This window comes from Ambystoma mexicanum, chromosome 2p (genome assembly GCF_040938575.1).
Source record: "Ambystoma mexicanum isolate Mex_15411 chromosome 2p, UKY_AmexF1_1, whole genome shotgun sequence".
Taxonomy (NCBI): domain Eukaryota; kingdom Metazoa; phylum Chordata; class Amphibia; order Caudata; family Ambystomatidae; genus Ambystoma; species Ambystoma mexicanum.
The window spans coordinates 1,291,392,179-1,291,415,738 of record NC_090923.1 but is presented as its reverse complement, the minus strand read 5'-3'; the positions used below and the strand labels follow the sequence as shown (position 1 = coordinate 1,291,415,738).

The window sequence follows — 23,560 nt, the reverse complement described above, 5'->3', positions numbered from 1 at the left end:
AAGCATGGGGAGGGAGCGTGTACAATGGATCCTATCGGGTCCGCCTGCTTTATGCTGGTGCATAAAGCTGGCGGACCCCATCAGGATCGCCAGAATTTGTGCTGGCAGGAAAATCCATGCTGGAGCATTTGTATGGCAGAGAGGAGGGGAATGGTAGAAACACAAGTGTTGTTCCGCCATATAAATAAATTTTTAAAAGTCTTGGCGTGAATGCAAGGCATTAAAGCCTTACTCAGGGCTTTTACGCTGTGCATTTATATTACGGCTCTATTGAACATGAGCTCCTGAGTAATACATTTATTCCGAACCTGCATGATAGTGGTTCCATCGCTAGTGCGAAAAGGAGTGATGGAAAAAGACATCCCTGCCATGTACCCTGCTGAAGTTCCCATTGCATTGAATGTGCCTTCCCAGATCTCAATCTTGCTAGCCGTTTAATATGTAACAATCTTTTTTTTAGAACAGGCCCGAACCCAAACCTCCCCTGTGTAGCAAAATGAAATTCTGAGTTCAAGGAGTCCAAAGCTTTTTCAGCGTCAAGGATCGCTATTTCCTGGGATTCCATCGCACCACCATTAGATTTGCACACTGAAAATAATCTCTGCAGCTTCATCATTGTACTCCTGCCAGGAATAAAGCCATTTTGATCAGAGTGAGCCAGCTCTGATATTACTGAATACATTGGGCCACATTACGAGTTTGGAGGTAGACATGCCCTTAAAAAGGGCATGGCTACCCCCAAACTCGGGTCTGGGTCCCGCAAAAGGGGATTTACCGGGCCATTCTGACCTTGGAGAGCCCGGTAATTCCCTTTCGCGGGACCCAGACCCGGTACGTCCCCATTCCCATTTGAGCCCCATAGGGATAGGGGGAGGGAAACCCTAACTGATGTGAATAAAGCTTGAGGAATGAAATCCCTGCAAGTGCTGCGATTGTTAGGTCTGAGCCCGACAGAGGGAGACCTACATGATGTTGAATCAGGTACTTTTTCTGTTGAAAGGTCCAAGCCCGACAGAGGGAGACCTACGTGAACTGTGAAAGAACTTTTGGAAAATTGGAATAAATGACTTTAACGTGGAAGACCAATTGGGCCTCTACCCATGTTTTGAACTGCCTTTTTTTGATAAGCTGAGCCAGATTGCGTCATCCTGTTTATAGGGGCCTCCTTACTCCGTGCTGTCCAACGTGGGGAGGCGAGCTGACTCAGCCACCTTGATCTTTTATGTTATAACACTGACTTTCCTTTGCATACACACTCCCCTTTACACATTTTGTATAAGAGATAGGGCAAGCATTAGGTTTTGTAAGTATAGGCCATTTTGATTTGACAAAGACTGACTAGGGCTGTGTTTTCTTTATTATTTGATGGTAGAGTCTACTCCCATCATAGCTATAGGTCAAAGTAACAGTTTTTCCAAATCCCACAAATTTAATAAAGTTTTTGAAACTTGTAACTCTTTTGTAAGTGTCATACTTGTGATACCATGCCTCCCCTACAACACTTGGGAAACTGAGGAGGCGAGTAACTTTTTTATACCATGCTAGCAGCTTTGAACTTGAAATGTTGCACCATGATTTTAGCATCTGAATGTAACAATAAATGGGGTCTATGCCACGTTGGCATTGGCCTATCCTTCTCCGACTTCAGCAATACTGTTATCGAAGATCGATGAAGGCAATTCACCCTTCCTGCAAGCTTTATGAGCTTCGACCAAAGTTCAAGCTCGCGCATTGCTTGTCAGAGCAAATAATGTGGTTGCAGACTTCTGCTATTAAACAACACACTACTTGAAATGTTAGTGTATTCCTACTGCAGATTCAGGCAAAAATGAATCTAATCCCATAAGAAAGCGTTGGCATCAAACGATGGAAGCCTTTTTTTACCCTTTACTGGAACCTTCTGATTTACGAAAATGCAAACATTCTCCATTTTCAATAAGAGGCACTATGGTACTGCACCAATTACACATGAAAAGAAGGACATGCTGTGATCTAGTTCACGAGTTGAGAGCAATATCAGGTTTTATGATCATGCTGCAGAGTGGATTGATCCAGCTTCTAAGCGCTGCAATAATAGCTGTGTTTACCCAATTGAATGGGATTCAATGTATCGCCTCGGAAGGGTGAATGGCTGGGTCGGCCAAGCCAGAACTTGCAACGTGCTCGTTGGGCCTCATGTCTGGGGCGAGCGCTTGACTGGTGTATTTGCATGTTGGTGGTTGTTGGGATCGGATACTATGCGTACAGAATTGTACAATTGTTTTGTTTTCTGCATTTACAATAATGAAATTCAGGGCTGCTTTTCGGTGTAACAATGGCACCTAAAGTAGGAAACTGTGTGACTTGTGCATAGGCTATTTATTTCACTTAGCCCAATAAAATATATCAAACCTTTTGTTACTTACAGTGCTTCAAACCTTTCTGTGCCCAGAAAGAACATGTTGTAACCGCGTGCACATAAATCCACGCTGAGTAAAAAGCCAGCCATTTGATTTAATGCCCACTTAATAGCCAAAGATATAACAGATCATCCGTGTGATCACGGAACTCCACACTTTACTTTAGAATATTTATATCATGCGCCACTGACCCGGAGGCTTAAGGGCGCAGACAGAATCAAACATTAAGCATTACAAAACAAAAACCCAGAAAACTGAGCACAGGGTCAGCAACACCGAACAGAAGGAGAAAGAAACCCTCAACTTCAATAAGACAGGTAGGAGCAGGTCATCTAAACAACAAGGCGTAAGGCCTTCAGCTTCTTTCTAAACACTACAGTGGATCTCAACTCCCCGAGATCAGCGGCATGGCATTCACTCAAATATAGTGGACTGGACCCCATCAAACATTTATGTACAATGAGCAGGAGCCGAAGATCAATTCTCGCATTTAGAAGGAGACACTGCAAACTACGCCTGGCCTCGGACACTTGATCTCTCCTGTTGAGGACTGTAATCACTCTCACAGCACTCTTTTGTACGGTTTGAAGTCGGTTACACTCGGATTTAGCCATGCCCACCAGCAAACTGTTACAGTAGGCGGTTTTGGAACCAATTATAGCTCTTGCTACAGTCTCACAATTAACTCTGGAGATATAGGGACGTAACTGTACCAGTAACCTGATATAATATGCGGTGGATGAGACCAGGCTACTCACATGGGCCCTCATATTTAAATTTTGATCAAAGTAAACTCTGAACGTTTTCATCTTATATTTGGCTTTAATATTACATTGTGCAATATTAAAATGGGTGTAACCTGTTCCTATTTTATGTAATTTTGCCTCTGTGCCAATCACCATTAGCTCTGTTTTATCCGTGTTAAGAGCCAGACTATTGTTAGCCATCAAAGATTGGATCAGTCCATACGTCCCATTGATGGTTTTTACATCCTCTTGATACTTACCAGACAGTGGGATGACACATTGCGTGTCATCCATGTAATTAGTAAAATCCACCTTATTTTCTTCCAGTAAGCTAATGAAAAGCACAGTAAAAATATTATACAGAGAGGGCGAGAAGCATGCCCCCTGAGGCACACTATAATTCAAAAGGACCGATTCAGCTTCTGCAGCCTTACTACAGACCCTGCACCAGCGGTTACTCAGAAAAATCTCAATCCAGAGTGCAGCATTATCTGAGATACCAGCCACCTCCTTCATCCTGGTAACCAACAAGGTGGGGTCCACCAGGTCAAAGGCGGCAGAAAGGTCCAACAGCACCAGCAAAGCCGTCTGCCCCTTGTCCGTGAGCTGTAGCAATCTAGACTTCAGATCCAGCAAAGCTTTATCAGTGCCGTGATTTTCCCTTAAGCCTGATTGCCACTTATTCAGACTCCCGTTAATCTTCAGGTGTGTCACAACTTGTGTATATGCTATATGCGATCCAGGATCTTTAAAGGCGGGTAATAGGCCGGTAGTTCAAAGATGTCAGTGGGCATAAGCTAGGCTTTTTTAAGCAGGTGAGTATTCCAGGCATTCTTGATGCACGTAGGAACATGGTTTTCACTAAAGGAAGCATTTACAAATTTACACAAAGTGCTAGCAGTAGAGGAGAGCAGGGTTTTTTCACCACTGCAGGGCAAACATCCCCCTTACAAGATGTGGGTTTAAGATTTTTTATAATCAAAGCCAATTCAGATTCCAAAATAGGTTTAAAATAAAATAGTTTTTCCAATGCCCACAAGCATGAACACCTCAACCTTAGGCTGAGGTTTAATGGGAAGTGCCACAAAGCCGCTCCCCACCAGGGCGCTCTCTTGTCCTATAGTTTCTCTCAAGATCCTCTTAGTTTTCATCGCAAAGTTAAATGAAATAAAAATGTACAAAAATGTAGGCCAAATAAAACAAGCAGCATATCACATTTAAGGACATACTAGCAGAACCAAAATAACTGATTAGGATACGTAACAGAAACTCTGAATTTCTCCAGTCTGGTTAATGGAAGTGAAACATCTGGGTGGCCAATGAAAAAGCATGGACATGGTGTAACTAGGATAATCGGGATTTGTCAATGACCCTAAAAACAGGGCATCGAAAGACTCCTAACAATAGAACACAACTGGGATATGTCTTGACCTCAGCCTTGTCAGCTTACCACCGCAGATCAATAAAGACCAAGTGTTGTGTCTCTGAATAAAGGTCTGTGCTCTTCTATGCAGGATCTGGGTACTGGGCACAGAGCAGAGACTTGCATCTTGCTGTTGGCACAGAAGCCGGGACCAAAAGGTGTAAGGGGAACTCCTGGGTGACGCTGATCGTACACTGGATACTACGGACGCCTGTTGATCGTGCCGGATGTCTCACAGGCGAGTGGCGTGAAGGACCATTCTGTTTTCGTTCACAATTTACCCCACCTTTAACCCAATGGATGGCCAGGGGTGGACGGTGTGAGAAAAACATTGGGAAACACCCCAGACACGCAAGTACATTTCAAGGATGGGGTTTTAACCTGTTGCGGGTTTGTGGACAGAGTTAGCTGCGACTCCCACAAAAGTGGCTGCACAGGAAATGCTGCCCACAGACGCAGGCCTACAGAAGAGGGGGGCCCAGGAGGGGCGAGTAGACACGTAAGGGAGGGGAAGCAGTGAAGCAAAAGAGGCGAGCACGTAAGAGGTTTGTAGGGGGGTGGTTAAACCGTAACTGGCATGTTCAGGGAGGACATGGGGGAGAAGGGCGAGTGACGAGGGGGACAGTGGCTGATGGGGGAGGGTGCACTTGGTTTTGGGGCTTTGGGGATGAAACCCCCAGCAAATTGCTATCTATGTCTAGTCGTAGCCCATAAAGGTCGCTCCTGTGAGGCTAAAAAAAGAAACCTTTTTTCAGAGCGACCAGAAAGGTGCAACTATTAGACATAGGCCTCCTTATTGGGGAGTTACAACCACTCGGGACAGGGAACAAATAAAAGAGAATTTGAGTTGGGGGCAGACTCACAAACAAAAGTAGAATGACAGAAGGGGTACATCTCCCGAATAGTTATCCTCTGAGCCCCTTTTCCCAATGGGCATCTCCCTGAACAACCCCTGATACTTTGAAATTCATGCTCAAGTCCAATACAGTGTTTTAACAATATAAAACAGTCTTTATAGGTAAATGATTTCCTGAACCCATCACTGTGGAGAAACCTGCGTAGTTCAATGTCAAGCATTTGCAATGGGGTTTCCCCCCGCCCAAGGACCTTTGTGTTTAGTGTCCCTCACCTGACTCTCAGCGAGATCTCAGTTAGAAGGGCCAGAGTTAAGGCAGCTTGTCAAGTTCCTTGATTCTTGGCACTTATCAAAATATGTTCTTTTCGTTAAGAAGCCGTTCTATGTCTCTACCCAGCATCACTCCTAGATTCTGGTAAAAGGTTTTCGTGCCACCTGAACACTTGGTGGATGGTCCACTTCTCTTGAGCCAGTTGTGGGAAGCAGGTGTCTTTATGTTAAACACTGTTGTTGGAGGCAGAGGCTTTGTTCAAGCACACTGGACAGCTGTCTCCAGAGGCGACGTTCTCACCCTTATCTCTGGGACCTATAGCTACAGTCAGCCCTCCACATCGAACTTTCCCCCTCAGTGGTACAACGTTCCCTTTAGCCTTCAGGCCTGTCATTAAGTCTAGCATCTGGCCCTCAAACTATCTATCCTCTATGTTCCTTGACGTTCCACCAAATAATAGTTCCTGTTCCCCCCCCCCCATTCACAGAGTACTGGGAGGTTGGGGTGGCCTCTTGTCCTTCACTTACGCCTGCAGGGAAGTTCTAGGCTGGCTTACTGCATCACTGTTCTCATCTTCCAACCTTCTCTGCAAACTTCTCCTTGCGTCTTCCCTGCTTTTCAAACACCATCTCCTCCTCTACTCTTAGTTCTCCCAACTTCTCCAACGTTTTCTCCTCCTGAAATTAGATAGTCTCCAAACTCTACTGCTTCAATCCCTCCTTCTGTGCCTTCACCATCTCTTACCTCTCTGCCTTTTAGTGCATCTGCACTTCCTCCAACTTCTCCTGCTTCACTGCCTCGTCGTCCTCCTGTATATTCAACTCCCAACCTAATCCTACAGCACCTTCACATCCTCCAACTTCTCCTCCTCCTCCTCCGATGGCTCCACATCGCTCCACTACTCCAAACTCTACCACTGCTACTCTGCTTATTTCTTCTTGAATGCCTCCTCAATTCCACCCCATAGCCTGGAACTTCCTCAACACGATGCACCATAGTCAAATAACTGTTTTATTTTAGGATTGTTTGGGGCACGAGGGTTCATATATATATGGGTACTTTTCCCAGTCTTGCTGGGAACCGCAGTCTGAGGCTTCAAAAGGCTGACACACCATTGTTGTTTTGGAAACTTTATGCATGCTCTGTAAAGCACACAACCCTGTATTCCGCCAGCGGAGTGAGTCGCACCTTGCATTTATCCATGCTTGTCTATTCCTTCATACTACATGCAGTATAATTCTGTTTCTAGGCAGGACTGTAACACTAAACCTCATACTGTTGGAACAGTGATTGTAATATGTAATGCAGTGATGTAATATCGCAGGTCCTTGCTGAAGGGGCCACAGATCTTAAGATACTGGTTCTCAGACAATCTCCTAAAAGATGTGACAATCATATAGCAGCCAACACCTTTGCTGTAGGGTTACCCCAGGGGATCTTCCCCATACCATCCCTGGGCTCCACATCACATAGCTGGTGATGGGGCCCAGTCCCCCGAGTCTCCCTCATAAACAGCCTAAGAATCATGCATGGACATCTTGACAATAGGTCATTCCCTGATTCAGGCACTTATTATTTGTAGGCTTGTTACAGGACATTTTGTGGCTGGTTTGCCATTGCCCACTGTGGTTTCCTTGGGGTGTGTCCTCCATACTTCTGCTGCGCTGAAGTTTGATCACATTACCCCAGTGGTGGAATAGCTGGACTGTCTTCCTCTGGAAGGACCACTTTCAAGGATGCCTTGCACCAGACTGTTTACCCTTCCATCCACACTAAGTATTGTGACAGGGTTAGGGGTTAGGACCATGTCAGGGGTCACAGAAACCCTCCCAACCTAAAGTAGAGGGCCTACCAGGGTGTATACCAGAGCCAATCCTAACCCCAAAGTGCGGGTGGGGGGTTTAAGGAGGTTGGGGGACCCAGTCACTGCGCTCTGGAGTGTGCATTGTGTATGACTGCTGGTACCACTGTCCCTTTCACAATGCCGGTCAGCCTCGCTTCTGGACAGAGTTCCATTTTTCAGAACAGCATCTTCCAGAATGAATATGGGTGCAATCAAGAAAACCCAGACTGGAACCAGGGGAATGGAATTGAGACCAGGCCTAGAAAAGACCAGGTGTTTTACTGCCCAACAGAGATGAGACACCGAATACCTAACCCATCAACTCCAGACGACGCCACAAGAATGGTAGAACAATAGAAAACGAACTGAGAGTGAGCAGGGACAGCAGGGTGAACAGGGGAGAAACAGAAATCCTCCCTAAAACCAGGAAGAAACAGTTTGCCAGCACAGAAAGGAAGCCACTAGGAAAATGAGCAGCCTGAGCAAATGGACAAACAGGGACCAGGCTAAAGTCCTTCTTGATGTCTTCTAGAAGAGGTCCCAACTCCAGAGGATAGCCGTGCGACAGATTGGCTTATAGAGTGCACCCCTCACCCTCCCTCTTTTTTCTACAGACCATTTATTTTTTTATTTTTTTATTTTTCTTTTTATTTTCATTTAGTTTATGCAAACTTTTGAAAAACTTTATCTTTTACATAAGATCAACATTCCATCTATCGTCCTTAACTATTTTTCACTAAACACCTTATTGGTCTACTTCTCAAGACTTGTTCTACCCCCAATTCCTCTACCTTTGCACCAAAAGATATTCTGTTTTATCAGTCTTTTCAGAGAGGTTGGTCTCCTGACCTATAACTGTGCGGGCCGCTGTTTTAGGCAACCACCGGATTCATTTTTAGGGGCTTCTGCAGGAGCTCTAAAAATCGCATTACTGCAATCAACAGTGGCTTGCTTTCAGTCAAGTGTAGTTGTCTCCACCATTCTTCTTCAGACAGCGTCTGGTAATTTGTCATCATCTTTCCCATGCAACTATCACGTTGATCGTTTAGTTGAGTACAGCTTAGAATGAGGTGTTTTAAATTTTCATCTTTCTCCCCACAGAATCGGCATAGAGTGTTTCCCCTTGATATCGCACGCCTGATTCCCAGAATTTCTTTTGTTTCTAGAATGTTTAGACGAAACATCAAATAATGTTTTCTGAGGTGCTTGCACGGAGCCAGTGCCAGATATTTCTGAAGAGTATTCCGTTTTTTTACTTCTTTTGGTTGATTTATCATGGATTTTTGACAGGCTCTTCTCTCCCCAATTGTGATCCAGTCGAGATCCATCAATTTTCTTTTTACAAAATCTGGATTATTCCATAATGTTGACTCATCCATCCCTAGCTGTTTGAGGATTTCTCCACATTGCTGTTTCCAGTCTCTTAGGGCCGACTTTTTTTCACCTATTTCATTTCCCAATAGGATTTTGAACGGTGGTAGGTTTGCTTCGTCGTGCATTTTCCTAAAGAGCAATAGCTTGTTCCATGTAATCCTAGCGTTCAGAGTGGATATTCCTACTTCGTATACAACACACGCAGTCGGTGTACTTTGTGGTATTTGGAGAACTTTTTTCCAGAAGAAACCTTCACACCTAGACCATATCTTGTGGTCACAGCCAAACATGTTCTCTGCTCCATAGCTCAAGATCGGTGTAATTTTATTTTGGTAAAATTTTCTCACTGGCTCACACGTGAATTTCCCGAATTTCTTCTGCATTACGATCCCTTGTGAGGTTAATTGTTTGCAGCTATTTAGAATTTTTTTTACCATTGGTTCGTCGTTTATGCTGGAGTTGATTATTGTGCCCAGGTATTTTGTGAATTGCACTTTTTCTAGCTTCTTTGATCCCACGAACCAACTTGATCTATACTTGCAAGATTTCCTTCCTCTTTTGTTCTCCAGGACCAGGATTTCTGATTTGGCTCCATTTATCTCTAGCCCGAGTTCTTCTGAATAGATCTTCAATGCAGACAATTTCCTCTGTAGACCGATTGGTGTTCGGTCTAAGATCACCATATCATCTGCATATAAGATGTGATGCAGTTGGAATCCATTGATGGTTGGCGGAAATGAAGTCACTTTTGCCAGGGCTTTTCCTACTTCCGAGATGTAGAAGTTAAACAGGGTTGCCCCTAATGGGCAGCCCTGTTTTACTCCCCTTTCTGTGGGAATTGGATTTGACAGATTTCCTTCTTTGTCTAGCCTTATTTGAATGTGGGTGTCGGAGTAAAGTTCTTTAATGGCTTCAATCAAACTCTCATCACAGCCTCTCTTCTTTAAATTACACCACAGGATTTCCCTCTTTACTCCATCAAACGCGTTTGCCATATCAATAAATGCCAGATAGATTTTCTGGCCCGATCGAATGGCATCTATTTTTAGTAGGTTTAATATTAGGAGGTTTGTGCTGCAACCCACTCCCTTTACGAACCCAGACTGTCGGTCATCATAGATTTTTTCGTGATTAATCCACAGTGTGATTTGTTTAAGGAGCTGAGTTGCAAACACTTTACCTATAACGTCAAGGAGGGCGATGGGGCGGTAATTTGCTGGCTCAGATCGTAAGCCTTTCTTGAATATCGGAACAATGATTCCTGATTTCGAGGTTGCAGGGATCCTTCCTGCTTTTATTATCGCCTTGAACAGGATATCACAAAATTCCGACCATTCATCGATGTTTTCTTTTAAGTCAGCATTCGAGAGGCCGTCAGGTCCAGCGGCTCTGGATGTACTGCTGTTTGCAATTGAGGTTCGAATGTCCACTCTGTCTATTTGTAAGTCCCATGGTACTTTTGTGTGGATCTCCACTGTACTTGGACCTTTCCTTCTTTTGAACAGTTTTTTGTAGTAGCACTCCCAATTCATTTCCGTTACCATATTTGTTATGATCGCTTTTTCTGAGTTAGATGATTCATTTATTAATGCCCAGAATCCCCTGGAATTCCTTTGGTTCAGCGCTTTCAGGATTATCTCGGCGTCGTTTTGCTCCATCTTAGCTTTGTGTAACTTGTGCCAGTTGTTATATTGGTTTCTCACTTTTTTGGACTGGTTTTGGTTTGCTACTCCTTTAGTGGCATTAATCGATCTTAATGTTTTCCTCAATTCCCTCTTTTTTTTCGCCACTTCCGGGTCGTACTTATGTTTGAAGAAGTTTTGGTTCCTTAGAGCCTTTGTTTTTTTAGATTTATAAATTTCCAGTAAATGCTGGTATTAAATTGCCTCAATCAGGCCTTGCTCCTGGGATCTTTGCAATTGTTCAGATATCACCTTAATATTTGGTTTCTTTATCCTTAGTCTGTTACGCCCAGGTTCCACTGAGATGTCACATCTCCATTGTTCCTTTTTTTCTACTTTTCTCCATTTCCATTCCATTGATGTAATATTATGATCACTTTGGATGTTTTTAGTGACTGTGAAGGAGACTATTTCATGTAGTATGTTCCCCGAGACAAAGATATAGTCTAAAATAGATTGCTGAGTTCCTCTTTCCCAGGTCGGTTTTGCTGGAATGTCCCCTCTTGTTGCTCCAGTAAGCATTGATAAATTTCTATTTGCCATTTCTTCTAGCCAACATTCATTTTTAAGTCTCGCCCCGTTGGTCTTCGTTGTTTTTCGTTGGTCTAGGTCAATAAATTTCCTATTGAAGTCTCCACATAGGATAATTAATGCCTTTGAGTCTTCTATTTTAATTGTGTCTATGGCTTCAATGATATCGTCTTCAAGCTTTTGGTTGAACTTTGGAGTCGTGTTCCAGTATATATTTAATATATATAATTGGTCCATCAACTTCTCTGTGGGCTCTGTTTGTTCTACGCAAACCTCCTGAAGGAAAGGTGACAAGTTACGGGCCGATTTTATTCTTAGTCCACATGTTCTTTTAATTAGAGTCAGTTGTCCTTACATAGACCACCCTTTTTTTTGTTTTATAGCTGAATTTATCACTACTTCGTAACCGTCCACACATGGTAGATTAGAGACCCATGTCTCTTGCAAACATATCAAGTCTGCCTTTTGTATTGTTTCAGAGATCCTAGGAGATGTGAAAATCTTCTGGTGTTCCACGAGGCTATCACCAGTGTCCCTATCTCGCCATAGCATTAGCTCCTCATTGTTGAGTTCAGTGATTTTTCCAACCAATACCATTTTTTCCTTTCATCCTCGTCAGAGTTTACTTCCGGGGATTTAGAGTTCGCTGGACCTAACTTTTTGCGATTATCCACTGTTATTTTGATTTTCTTCATCTTTATATCGTCGGGAGGACCTACTACTTCAGTCTCCATTTCAGTGTCTTTAGACTTGACGTTGGACACATACTCCTTTATTACGCTTTTTTTCAGTTGTTTTGATTGCCGCTAGATCTTTCTCATTTATTTTTTGTACTTTTGGTTCTTTTGTTTTTGCATCATCAATTCCCTTTAAGGTGTTGTCTACTTCGTACACTTGATATCCAACTTCCAGGAGTTGTCTCTCACTCATCATGATCAATTCTGCATCTTTTTTGTCGTTGATGTGCAAGAGTACACATTTCTGGTTCATCTCAGCCATGAATTCCACACGATCAATCCGAGCACTCTTTATTGCTCTTAACACAGGGATTTTTTGGAATATCTGTAGAATGGTGTACCGATTTAGTGGGTACACCATTCTACGATTTAGTGGCGATAGCCTTTTCTTCCGTCAATTTTCTCAACCAGTAGTCTGTACTGGTGGTTTTTTCGTGTTGTTTTGTTACCGACAATCAAGTTAGGATTTCTTAACTTAGCGGACTCTTCGGCATTCCCTCTAGGTGCTCCGACTTCTCTTGCGGATTTTCTTTCGGGAGCTCAGTGCTGTGCATATTGTTCTCCTGCTCATCTAGTATGGGTTTTTTTGTAACTTCCCTGATCTTAGATGAGTTTCCCTGCTTCAACATACTCTTCAACCTTTTCTCTTCTAAGGTGAGAAAGATTTGTGGATCTTCCACCTTTTTTGTAATTTTCTTTGCTGTAAATTGAGTTTTTTTAGGTGTTTCTGGCCACAAAATCACTCTTTTACTTGACATTTCATCTTCTTTCTCTTTCTCGTATCCTTCCGTAGATGGTTTCTGCGGGCTTGCCTCTGACTCACGATCATCTTGTCCAGTATTACTTCCATTTTCGGTAGTTTTCACTACCCTATTATCGGCCTTATTTTCTTCAGCATCAGACACACTGTAAGTTGACATGTTCAACAATTCCTCCTCATCACCTTCTATGTCTTCCGCATCCAGCTCAATTGTACTCCCTGTCGGTGACCTATTGTCTTCAGTCAGGTTTTCTGGCTGTACTTTGTTGTCCACGATTTGGATCTCATCGTCTTTTTTTTTTCCCCCTTCAGTGTCGATAATTCAGAATTATTTACAGTTATGTTCAATGCTTTAATGTTTCTGAAGAAGTTGGCTGAACTACGAGCGTTCCTGTTCTTTTTTACTTGTTGGTTCTTAGATTTTTTATTACAATCATTTGAGTTTGACTTAACTATTTTTGATCTCTTCTCGTTACTCACTCCTGAACAGATTTTCGGGTTTTCAAATATATCATACCACTCCCTCTCATTCTTTTTTCCAGGTTCAGTTACAGGCTTACTTCCCAGATTCTTTGTATTTGTGTCAATGGATTTAGACGTTTCAGGTGGATTGGGTGGTGGGAGAGCTTGCTCTTTATCTACTTCTTTTTCGTTTTGCTGTTTACTTTTCTCAACCTCTTTTTCTATAGGTTTCGTAGAGACAGTCGAGGAGCAAGGCCTTGTTTTCTGTGCAATCTCCACGCCATTACACTCCATCCTTCCACAATCACTGTCATCATGCCTAATTACTGTTAAACGTATCTTCACGGGATCGTGGTTTACCTCTTTTTCCTGTAGACCGTGGAGTTGAGGTTGCCAGTCTGTCGAAGTCTTGATAGCCGATGAAAGAGTAACGCGAGGAATTAGCCCAATCCCCTCCTGACGGTATATGACAGGATGGCACTGAACCAACTCCCAACGCCACGGGTGGCACTTCTCAGGATTAGCGTGACGTCGGGACAGTGTTTCCACTGGCTGAGAAGGCTTGATGAAATCACCGATGAAAACGGAGAGGAACTCAGGAACTTCCAAGGCAGTAAGGCACAGGTACCGGCAGGGCACAAGACAGGCAAAGGAAAGCAAACTGCAAGAAGAAGCAGTACTGACAGGGGTCCCCACTACTACTAGGAACCCAGACGAAACCTCCTCCACCCTGAACCAGGGGCTGGCTAGTAACGAAGATAGGGGAAGAAAGGGTAGGAGGACCAGAAGCAAGAAGGAGTAAGGAATAAGGAGAAAAGGCAGGACTGAGCAGGAAAGGCAGACCTGGAAACTGGAGGGCTGAAAACCTAGCACCAGGCTCCAGCAGCGCATACACAGTAACAACCGCGTTGAGACGCGTTGTCCCTGTGTATGCGATGCCTATTTATGGTCCGGGGTCAAAACGAGGCTTGGAACGCATGTTCCGATGCTGCGCATGCGCGGGACGTCGAATACTGACGATCCGCGCATGCGCAGATCCTCGCAAGATGGCGGCGTCCACGGCGCCCATCCGAACCGCGGGTCGGCGTGAAGAGAGTCGCCACCGCGGGTACAGCCTCCATGAAGGAGGAGACTGCTGCGGCCGTGGACCAGGAACCCAGGTAAGTGGCGCCGACGCCCGCGAGCGAGCGCGCGGCGTGACACCATACCCCCACCCGGACAACCCCGGAGCACCGGGTTTCCAAGGAAAGCGGAGATAGAAATCCCGAACCAGGCGCGGTGCATGCACGAAGGAGCGCGGTTCCCAAGTGCGGTCACAAGCTGGATAACCCTTCCAGCTGACCAGGAACTGCAGAACACCGCGCCGTATTCGTGAATCACAAATCTCCTGCACCTCAAATTCAGGGACCCCCCGAACCAGTAGCGGGGCAGGACGGGAACAGGCACGACCCATAACATCGGGCACATAGGGCTTTAAGAGGGAAACATGAAAGACAGGATGGATCCTCCAAGAGCGAGGCAAAGACAAACGAAAGGCAACAGAGGAAATACGCTCAGAGACGCGGAAGGGACCAAAAAAGCGGGGGGCTAGTTTCACAGGTAAGTTGCGTACCGGTAGATTCTTGGAGGATAGCCAAACCATGTCCCCAACATGAAGGACAGGCTCCGGGCTCCGTCTCTTGTCAGCCTGCTCCTTCATATGTGCTTGTGCCGCTGCCAAGGTACTGGCCGCCAGACGATGTTGATCGCGGATCAGGGACACCAGGGCATCTGCGGAAGGAACGGTGCTGGAATACGTTGGATGAATAGGCAGCAGGCGAGGATGAAGACCAGTAGAGCAATAAAAGGGGCTGAGTCCAGTAGCGGAATGAACAGCGTTGTTGTAAGCTGCTTCCGCGGTGTCCAACCATTCCGACCAGTTGTCTTGGGTAGCATTGGCATAACAACGTAGGTATTGCTCAAGGGTCTGATTGGTACGTTCAGTCTGTCCATTAGTCTGCGGATGATAGCCGGAACTCAGGGCTCGCTGAATGTCCAAATGCCGACACAGTTGACCCCAAAAGGAAGAGATGTATTGAGACCCCCGATCTGACAAGATCTTCTCCGGAAGACCATGAAGGCGATACACCTCATGTAGAAAACATCGTGCCATCTGAGATGCAGTGGGCAGCTTAGGAAAGGGCAAGAAATGAGCCGTCTTGGTGAAACAATCCACCACCACCATTATACAGGTAAATCCACCGGACAAGGGCAGGTCAACGATGAAATCCGTGGCGATGGTATGCCAAGGGTACGGAGGCGTAGGCGTGGGTTTCAGAAGGCCAATTGGCCTTTTGCGAGGAATCTTGGTCTGGGCACATACAGGACAGGAGTCCACGTATTGCTTTACCAGTGTAGCCCATCCAGGCCACCAGTACTGTCGTGCAACCAGTTCTTGTGTTGTGCGGACTCCACGGTGACCGCAAACGACGGAATCATGGCAATTCTGTAGAATGATTTTCTGGAGTTCCAATGTGGGAACGTACAGACGATTCTTGAAGAACAACAAGCCGTCACGTTCCTTAATGTCGGCACGTTGTAGTATCTGTGCTCTTGTGGGATCCGTACGTGTGGCCTCAACAAACTGTTGGAGCCGGGGAGTCAGCATCAATAGAAAATGTTTGGATGCAATCAAAGGTTCCGGTTCATTGACACCTTCAACGTTATTTTCCAAAGAACGAGACAAGGCATCAGCCTTCGTGTTCTGGGAACAAGGAATGTACGTGACAGTGAAATCAAACTGTGAAAAGAAAAAGGCCCAACGAGCATGACGGGAAGTTCTGCATTGCAAAGAGCGCAGGAACTGTAGATTGCGGTGATCTGTGCGAACCACCACCGAGTACCTCCCACCCAGCAAGTGATGTCTCCATTCCTCGAAGGCAGCTTTTATTGCCAGTAGTTCCTTTTCTATCACTGCATAGTTTCTCTCGCTCACTGACAATTTCCTTGAGTAATATGCCACCGGGTGCTCTGTTCCTGTGACTGCATCTTGCTGTAGTAAGACCGCACCGATTGCGTAGTCAGAAGCGTCTGTCTCAACCACAAATGGTTTTTCATCATCTGGGTGTCTAAGAACAGGAGCCGACATGAAAGATTTCTTTAATTCCAGGAATGCCTCCTCGGCCTGCGTGTCCCAAATAAACGGCACCTTGGTACTGGTCAGGCGGGTTAGACTGTTGGCCAGTTTAGAAAAGCGTGGGATGAAACGCCGATAAAAGTTGGCAAAGCCCAAGAACCTTTGGAGCGACTTCACGCCATGTGGTGGTTTCCATTCTTGTATAGCTTGCAGTTTTGCGGGATCCATCTGTACTCCTGTGTTGCTGATCACATAACCCAGAAACTCCATGCTTTCCTTATGAAATTGACATTTTTCGATTTTGGCATACAGGCCGTTGTGTATTAACCTCCGGAGGACTTCCTGAACATGCACTACGTGTGCAGTACGAGAGTCAGAAAAAACCAATATGTCGTCAAGGTAAACCCAGACAGAAATCCCAATAAGGTCAGAAAAGACATCGTCCATGAACCGTTGAAAGACTGCCGGGGCATTGCAGAGTCCAAACGGCATCACCCTGTATTCGAAGTGACCAATAGGCGTTTTGAAGGCCGTCTTCCACTCATCTCCATTCTTAATCCGCACCAAGTGATAGGCCCCTCTTAGATCCAGTTTGGTGAAGATCTGTGCTGATTTCAGAGATTCGATGATGTCCCGGATGAGTGGTAACGGGTACCTGTCTTTCCTCGTGATTTCGTTTAATTGACGATAGTCGATACAAGGGCGCAAAGTGCCCTCTTTCTTTTTGACGAAGAATAACGGGAATCCCGCAGGGGATTTGGAGGGTATAATGTAGCCTTTGTTCAGGCAATCCGTAATGTACTCCTGTAGGATGCCTTTCTCGAGTTGAGTCAACGAATAAATCTTGCCGTGGGGAATGATCGCACCAGGCAGAATGTCAATGGAACAATCAAAGTACCGATGAGGTGGTAATGGTATGTCCTCAGGCTTGGAGAACGCCTTGTGGTAGTCAGCATATTCATGAGGTACCGATTGAGTGGCACATAGACGAGTAGACACGTCAGCAGGATTGAGGGACTCCATAACTGCAGGAAAGGTTTCATGGATTACGCAATCACTAGGGCAACGTGTCGAAGTAAACATCAAAGAGCGAGCGGTCCAGTCGACCTGGGGATTGTGATACAACAACCATGGTAACCCCAGAACCACCGGAAATGAGGGGGATTTGATGACGTCCAAGGAGATACGTTCGAGATGCCCTTCTACAGAGAGCCACAAGGGATCAGAGTGTTGGCAAACAGGACCCGAAGACAAAGTAGACCCATCGATCACCTCAACCACTTTAGGTCGTTCCTTGTTATGTAAACGGATCCCCTTGGCAATCGCAAATGAAGCATCGATGTAGTTGCCGGATGCTCCGCAATCCAAAAGGGCCCAGGTCTGCACACATTTTCCAAGCCAGGCAACACCGATTTTCAGGATCAACAAAGGTACTGAGTTCATGGGAGGAAGGACGGAATCAGAAGGGCGGCCCGTTGCTGCCTTCGCCTCAAACAACGGGCCTGTTAGTTTTCCTGTTTCTTCAACGGGCGCAGCGGACAGGTGCCTAAAAAGTGGTCAGAACCACCGCAATACAGGCACAAATTCTTCTGTCGTCTTCTTTTCTTTTCGGTCTCGGACAACGGACCACGGACGGCACCCAACTGCATGGGTTCTGGACCTACTTCAGTAGAAACAGCTGGTCCGAGGTTCTGTGCAAGAGGAATCGATTGATACCTGGCAGACCTGCGGCGTTCACTCCGTCGTTCGGTCAACCTGTGGTCAATGCGTAAGACTTGTTCCACCAAAGCAGGCAATGTTTCTGGCTCCGGAATGTGCAGTAATTCATCCTTGTACTCCTCTCGTAATCCCCGACGAAACAAGGTTTTTTGAGTAATTTCAGGCCATTGTGAATCAGTTGCTAATTGTCGAAACCGACTGATGTAGCGGATTATGTCATCTGACCCTTGCTTGATCTCCATTAATTGATTCTGAGCCATGGCTGCCAAATTGGGTGGTTTAAAGACGTCCAAAAAGGCTTTCTCAAAGGCAGTGAAATCACTCAACAGAGGACTGTTAGTAGAGACTAGAGGTGCTGCCCAGGCGAGTGCATTGCCGGTCAGATTGCCAAGGATGTACCCGATCTTGGCCTTGTCTTGAGCAAAATGAGTTGATCTGAACTGGAAATGGATCCGACAATGAGTACAGAACTCAGCCACTCGACGCGGATCACCATCATACTTCATCGGAGTCGTGTAAGCCATGGAGTTCTCTGACGGTGTGACAGGTTGTGCGGGACTAGCCAAACACCGATCCAATGCCTGTCTGAGGGTGTTGTTCTCCTGGCGGAGAGTGGTCATTTCAAGACGCATGGCACGCATTTCTTCACGTAGTTCCTGTATGTCGTCCATGTCGGAACTGGGGTTAAGGCGTCTCAATCTGTTAAACGTATCTTCACGGGATCGTGGTTTACCTCTTTTTCCTGTAGACCGTGGAGTTGAGGTTGCCAGTCTGTCGAAGTCTTGATAGCCGATGAAAGAGTAACGCGAGGAATTAGCCCAATCCCCTCCTGACGGTATATGACAGGATGGCACTGAACCAACTCCCAACGCCACGGGTGGCACTTCTCAGGATTAGCGTGACGTCGGGACAGTGTTTCCACTGGCTGAGAAGGCTTGATGAAATCACCGATGAAAACGGAGAGGAACTCAGGAACTTCCAAGGCAGTAAGGCACAGGTACCGGCAGGGCACAAGACAGGCAAAGGAAAGCAAACTGCAAGAAGAAGCAGTACTGACAGGGGTCCCCACTACTACTAGGAACCCAGACGAAACCTCCTCCACCCTGAACCAGGGGCTGGCTAGTAACGAAGATAGGGGAAGAAAGGGTAGGAGGACCAGAAGCAAGAAGGAGTAAGAAATAAGGAGAAAAGGCAGGACTGAGCAGGAAAGGCAGACCTGGAAACTGGAGGGCTGAAAACCTAGCACCAGGCTCCAGCAGCGCATACACAGTAACAACCGCGTTGAGACGCGTTGTCCCTGTGTATGCGATGCCTATTTATGGTCCGGGGTCAAAACGAGGCTTGGAACGCATGTTCCGATGCTGCGCATGCGCGGGACGTCGAATACTGACGATCCGCGCATGCGCAGATCCTCGCAAGATGGCGGCGTCCACGGCGCCCATCCGAACCGCGGGTCGGCGTGAAGAGAGTCGCCACCGCGGGTACAGCCTCCATGAAGGAGGAGACTGCTGCGGCCGTGGACCAGGAACCCAGGTAAGTGGCGCCGACGCCCGTGAGCGAGCGCGCGGCGTGACAATAACGAGCTACTTATCATAACAGCAATTCTGTTGAGATACCCTTATCTCTGCTTCTTTCTTTTTTTTTTCAGACGGTTGCTTAGTTACTCCAGATTTCTCGGGTAACTCTAATGTCTCTAGGTTGATCACTGAGGTCTGGCTCGTTTGCACTGTTTTTGGGACCTGTGTTGTATTTGAGTCTCTCCTTATTTCTCGTTCGTCTTGTAGTAGAGTAAGGGCTTGCCTTGTCACTTCTGCTAGGAGTTTCTTATCTTCAGAGTTATTTCTTAGGGATTCTTTTAAAGCCGTTAGTGAAATATCATTCCCTCGTTTGGCTACCACAATCTCAGAGGTCATTTCCTTAAGGTCTGTCTCTAGTTTGATCATTTTAGAGTTTAGTAGAGCGATCAGAGTTGTTTGGTCTCTGTAGTTCTCATTTAGGTTCTCGTACAGCATCATCAGAGGCGCAAATGCTATTGTTGCGGCAGACATCAGAATTGGGCTTAGCTTCGATATTATTATTTCAACACAAGTCGATGTTTCATCTGTATTGTTTATTCCCGTCAGGGGTATCTCCGTGGATTTCCGCCAATTTTCATTTCTCATAGTTGTTGTACCGTCTTCATCATCCGAATCCATGGATGGGATTAAGGTGGCACGTCGTTTGGACCTTTTCAGTGATCGAGTCTCACCAGATGTATTTCTTCCCATAATTTTCTCTTCTCTTTGGCCTTTGAGTCTTTTCCTCAGACGTCGATCCTCACTTTCGGAACTTTCTCTTCTGCGACTTCTCTTTTGAGACACTATAATCTCCTCGTTTCTAGATTCAAATGCTGGCGAGTTTGTTTCTAGGGTCATTACTTCGTGGATACTCCATTGCTTAGGATAGTGTAGCTCTGCAGATAGTGGAATTCCCTCGTTGGCGCTTATTTGAGATAGCCTTTGAGTTTGCAGCAGTTTTGCATTCATTTTTGCTAGATCTTTTATCACTTGATCCACAATCCCAACTGAATTTCTTCTTTCTCCTGAATTCAGATTATTTTGTGGTAGCGTCGTTGGTAGTGTAGAGCTTTCCATCCATTCATTAGGTGGTGACCACATCACCCTAGTACCCTCCGTTTTCTCTAGCGCAGTAAGGTGTTCTTTTGCGTTTAGTTTGGCAAGGGAACCCCTTGTATCTTGTAGTGATTTGATCAATTGCTCATCTCCTTTGCTCGTGGTTACTGTCATTTCTATTTTGTCTAACTGTCAAGGGTATCGAGAATCTCCTCTTGATCCTGTAGGATCTCGGCCTCCCTTACTTCCCTTTCCTCCTCACCTCGTATTCCCCGGCGTAGGTTCAGGGTCTGGTTCTCCTTAGGCTTGGCCTTCCCCTTTTTTTTGTAGATGAGAGCGGCCGAAGGAGGCCGCCACCGCGACACCCCAAGGGTGAGCGGTGGTGACCCTCCGCGGCCGCGGAGTTGGGGGGAAAAAGCCAGAGGCTGAAAAAACCCCAGAGAACTGTAGATGAATCGTCTGTAGTAGGAAGCACTTGACACTTGCAGGAGCTGAGTATCTGCTGGAGAAGAGGCACACACCCTTCCAGAACTGGGCAGTAGGCCTCCAAGGAGGAATAGCAGAGGCAGGTAAGAAATCGGAAGTCCAAAGTATCAGCATCAAGGTAAGAGGGCTAGGCAAGGCAAATCCGAAGTGTATTCCTGGGTACGGTACACAGAAGGAGCCGATAAACAAGAAAAGGCGAGTGGAGGAAGGTAAGTAAGAAAGGCGGAAGGATTGAAAAGACGGAAAGGCAAGAATAGTAAACAAAGGCGGGCGGAAGGGGAGGTAAGGAAACGGGAACGAAGTAATAGAGGGAAGTTAGTTAGGCGGTAGGACGAGAAGGGAATGGAGAACGGGAGCGAGGAAAAGGGGAGAGGGAGGAATCAAGAATCGGAGCGAGCTCCGGAAAAGAGAAACCTGGGAAGGAGAGTACCTAGAGCCGGAGCGGGGTGACCGGAGAGGGTACAAGAAAACTAACAAGGAAGGGGGGGTTAGAGTACGGAAAACAAAACGGTAGCAGGGGACACGAGCACGAAAGACAAGCAGCAGCCGAAAAACAGGAGCGTTGCAACGCACCCGAACACAGGAAGGGGCGGGCTATAACCTGTGTCGGGATACGTTGCTGAAAAGACTAGACCGCTGCACTGGGTAGAGGAAGCGTGATCGGGATATCCGTACGCCGCTTCCACCTATTCCAGAGCTTCCAGGCTCCCCGAGCCGTGACACTAACTCTGGTTTATGCATCTCAGCTACCTTTGTCCAAGCCAATAGTTTTAGCGATGAACTCGATTTTAAATGCTCAACCTTGGCTGCCGCTCTTTGTATCTTCATTAGGCTTATGTTCTTATCTTGAGTCAATTGGGCTGGGTCTCATATTGGGTCCTCAGGCCTATGCCCGAGGTGAGGGGTATTGGGAGATGGCTGGTCACTCAGAACCTGGTGTATCATAGCAGTGCAGACTTCAGCACTCTTTGTTCCTAATTGGGTTCCCTCAGATTCGCTGTTCCTTCCCTGTGCCTCGACCACCTGCATCTCTTTTTCCATTTCCATGGTTGCTCTGGGTTTTTTTTCATGCAATTCTGGGGATCCGAAGTACTTTGCCCCTTGCCTCTCCCTGCAGTTCTCAGATAGAACCTCTTTTTCAGTCTCAGGCTCATCTTTGGTTTCCTTCTCGATAGCCTCGTCCCGCTCTTGGTCTTCGTCACTTTCAGAGTCACTTCCTAGATCGAGAGTATCCATCGAGTCATTAGTGGTTCCTTCCCTTCTCAGCCACACCATTCCCATATGTTCATGAGAGCCGGTAGACCTGGGTGCCTCAGTGCTGGAGTACTGCTGCTGCCCAGTGTTGACGTTGTTGGATGCCATCCTGGGGCCGTTAACTTGGGGAGTGACGCTCTTACTAACCATAGTAGCGGCTACATGGGCATTAGAAGAGGCAAAGGACTGATTAAGAGCTCTCTCCATGTCAATAGGATTTCCTATGGTAATGGACGTCGCATTCAGCCCTCGCTTAGCTTGAGCACGTGTATTAGCTTTATTCGTAGTCCCCCTCATTGCTGCTGACATTATCGGACAGTTCTATTCTTAAAGCGACCAGCAAGCACCAGATGAGACTTACAGTACTTGTTTTGTACCACGCTGGACAAGCTTTTATCAAGGACCTTTTAGCAATGTTGATTGGACTTACCTTTGGCTCCAGTTCGGGATCAAAGAGGGAATACCTCCGCAGTCTCCCATTCTCTAGTATCTAGTCGAGCTGTCAGCGCCAAACAGCCGCACAACAGCCAACACCCTCCACCCCTACCGGGCTCAACGCCGCGAGGGTGAAAGCGGATGCTTTTTCAGTGTGTTTTGGGTCACGTGACTCCTCACGTGAGCAGCAACAAGGCTCCGCCCCCTCCTGGGAACGAAGCAACACGCTGCCGGTGTCTAGAACAGCTGATGGTGTAAATTTCGCCGTGCAGCTTCTATTTCATGGGTCTCTGGTGGACAAGCAAAGTCCTCAGCACAGGCAGCACAGACAACGCACCGCTCGCCTGAAAGCGGATGCTTTTTCAGTGTGTTTTGGGTCACGTGACTCCTCACGTGAGCAGCAACAAGGCTCCGCCCCCTCCTGGGAACGAAGCAACACGCTGCCGGTGTCTAGAACAGCTGATGGTGTAAATTTCACCGTGCAGCTTCTATTTCATGGGTCTCTGGTGGACAAGCAAAGTCCTCAGCACAGGCAGCACAAACAACGCCATTATTAATAGTCTGGCCGTGGGGTTGATATAGTTGGCTTGTATCATGGCTATACATTTAGAGCCAAAGCCCATTGCTCGGAGGGTATTGAAGAGAAAAGACCACTGGACCCCGACATGCTTTTTCTGCATTGAGCGACATAAATACAGCTGTATCCCCTTTCTTAGCCACTTTTTCCAGCAGATGGCACACTCTGCAAATTTATCGTGGTTTTGGCAGTTTTTGATGAACCCTGTTTTGTCAATTAATGTGGGAATTAGATTTTCTACCTGGTTCGCAAGAAATTTGGTGCAAATCTTTGCATCT

At 46.3% G+C, this 23,560-nt stretch overlaps 1 protein-coding gene across 1 annotated transcript in view; it reads right to left on the bottom strand.

Moving 5' to 3' along the window:
- LOC138567427 (transmembrane protein 180-like) overlaps nt 1-23,560 on the bottom strand; it is a 384,600-nt gene that overhangs the window by 291,296 nt on the left and 69,744 nt on the right. The window lies entirely within an intron of this gene.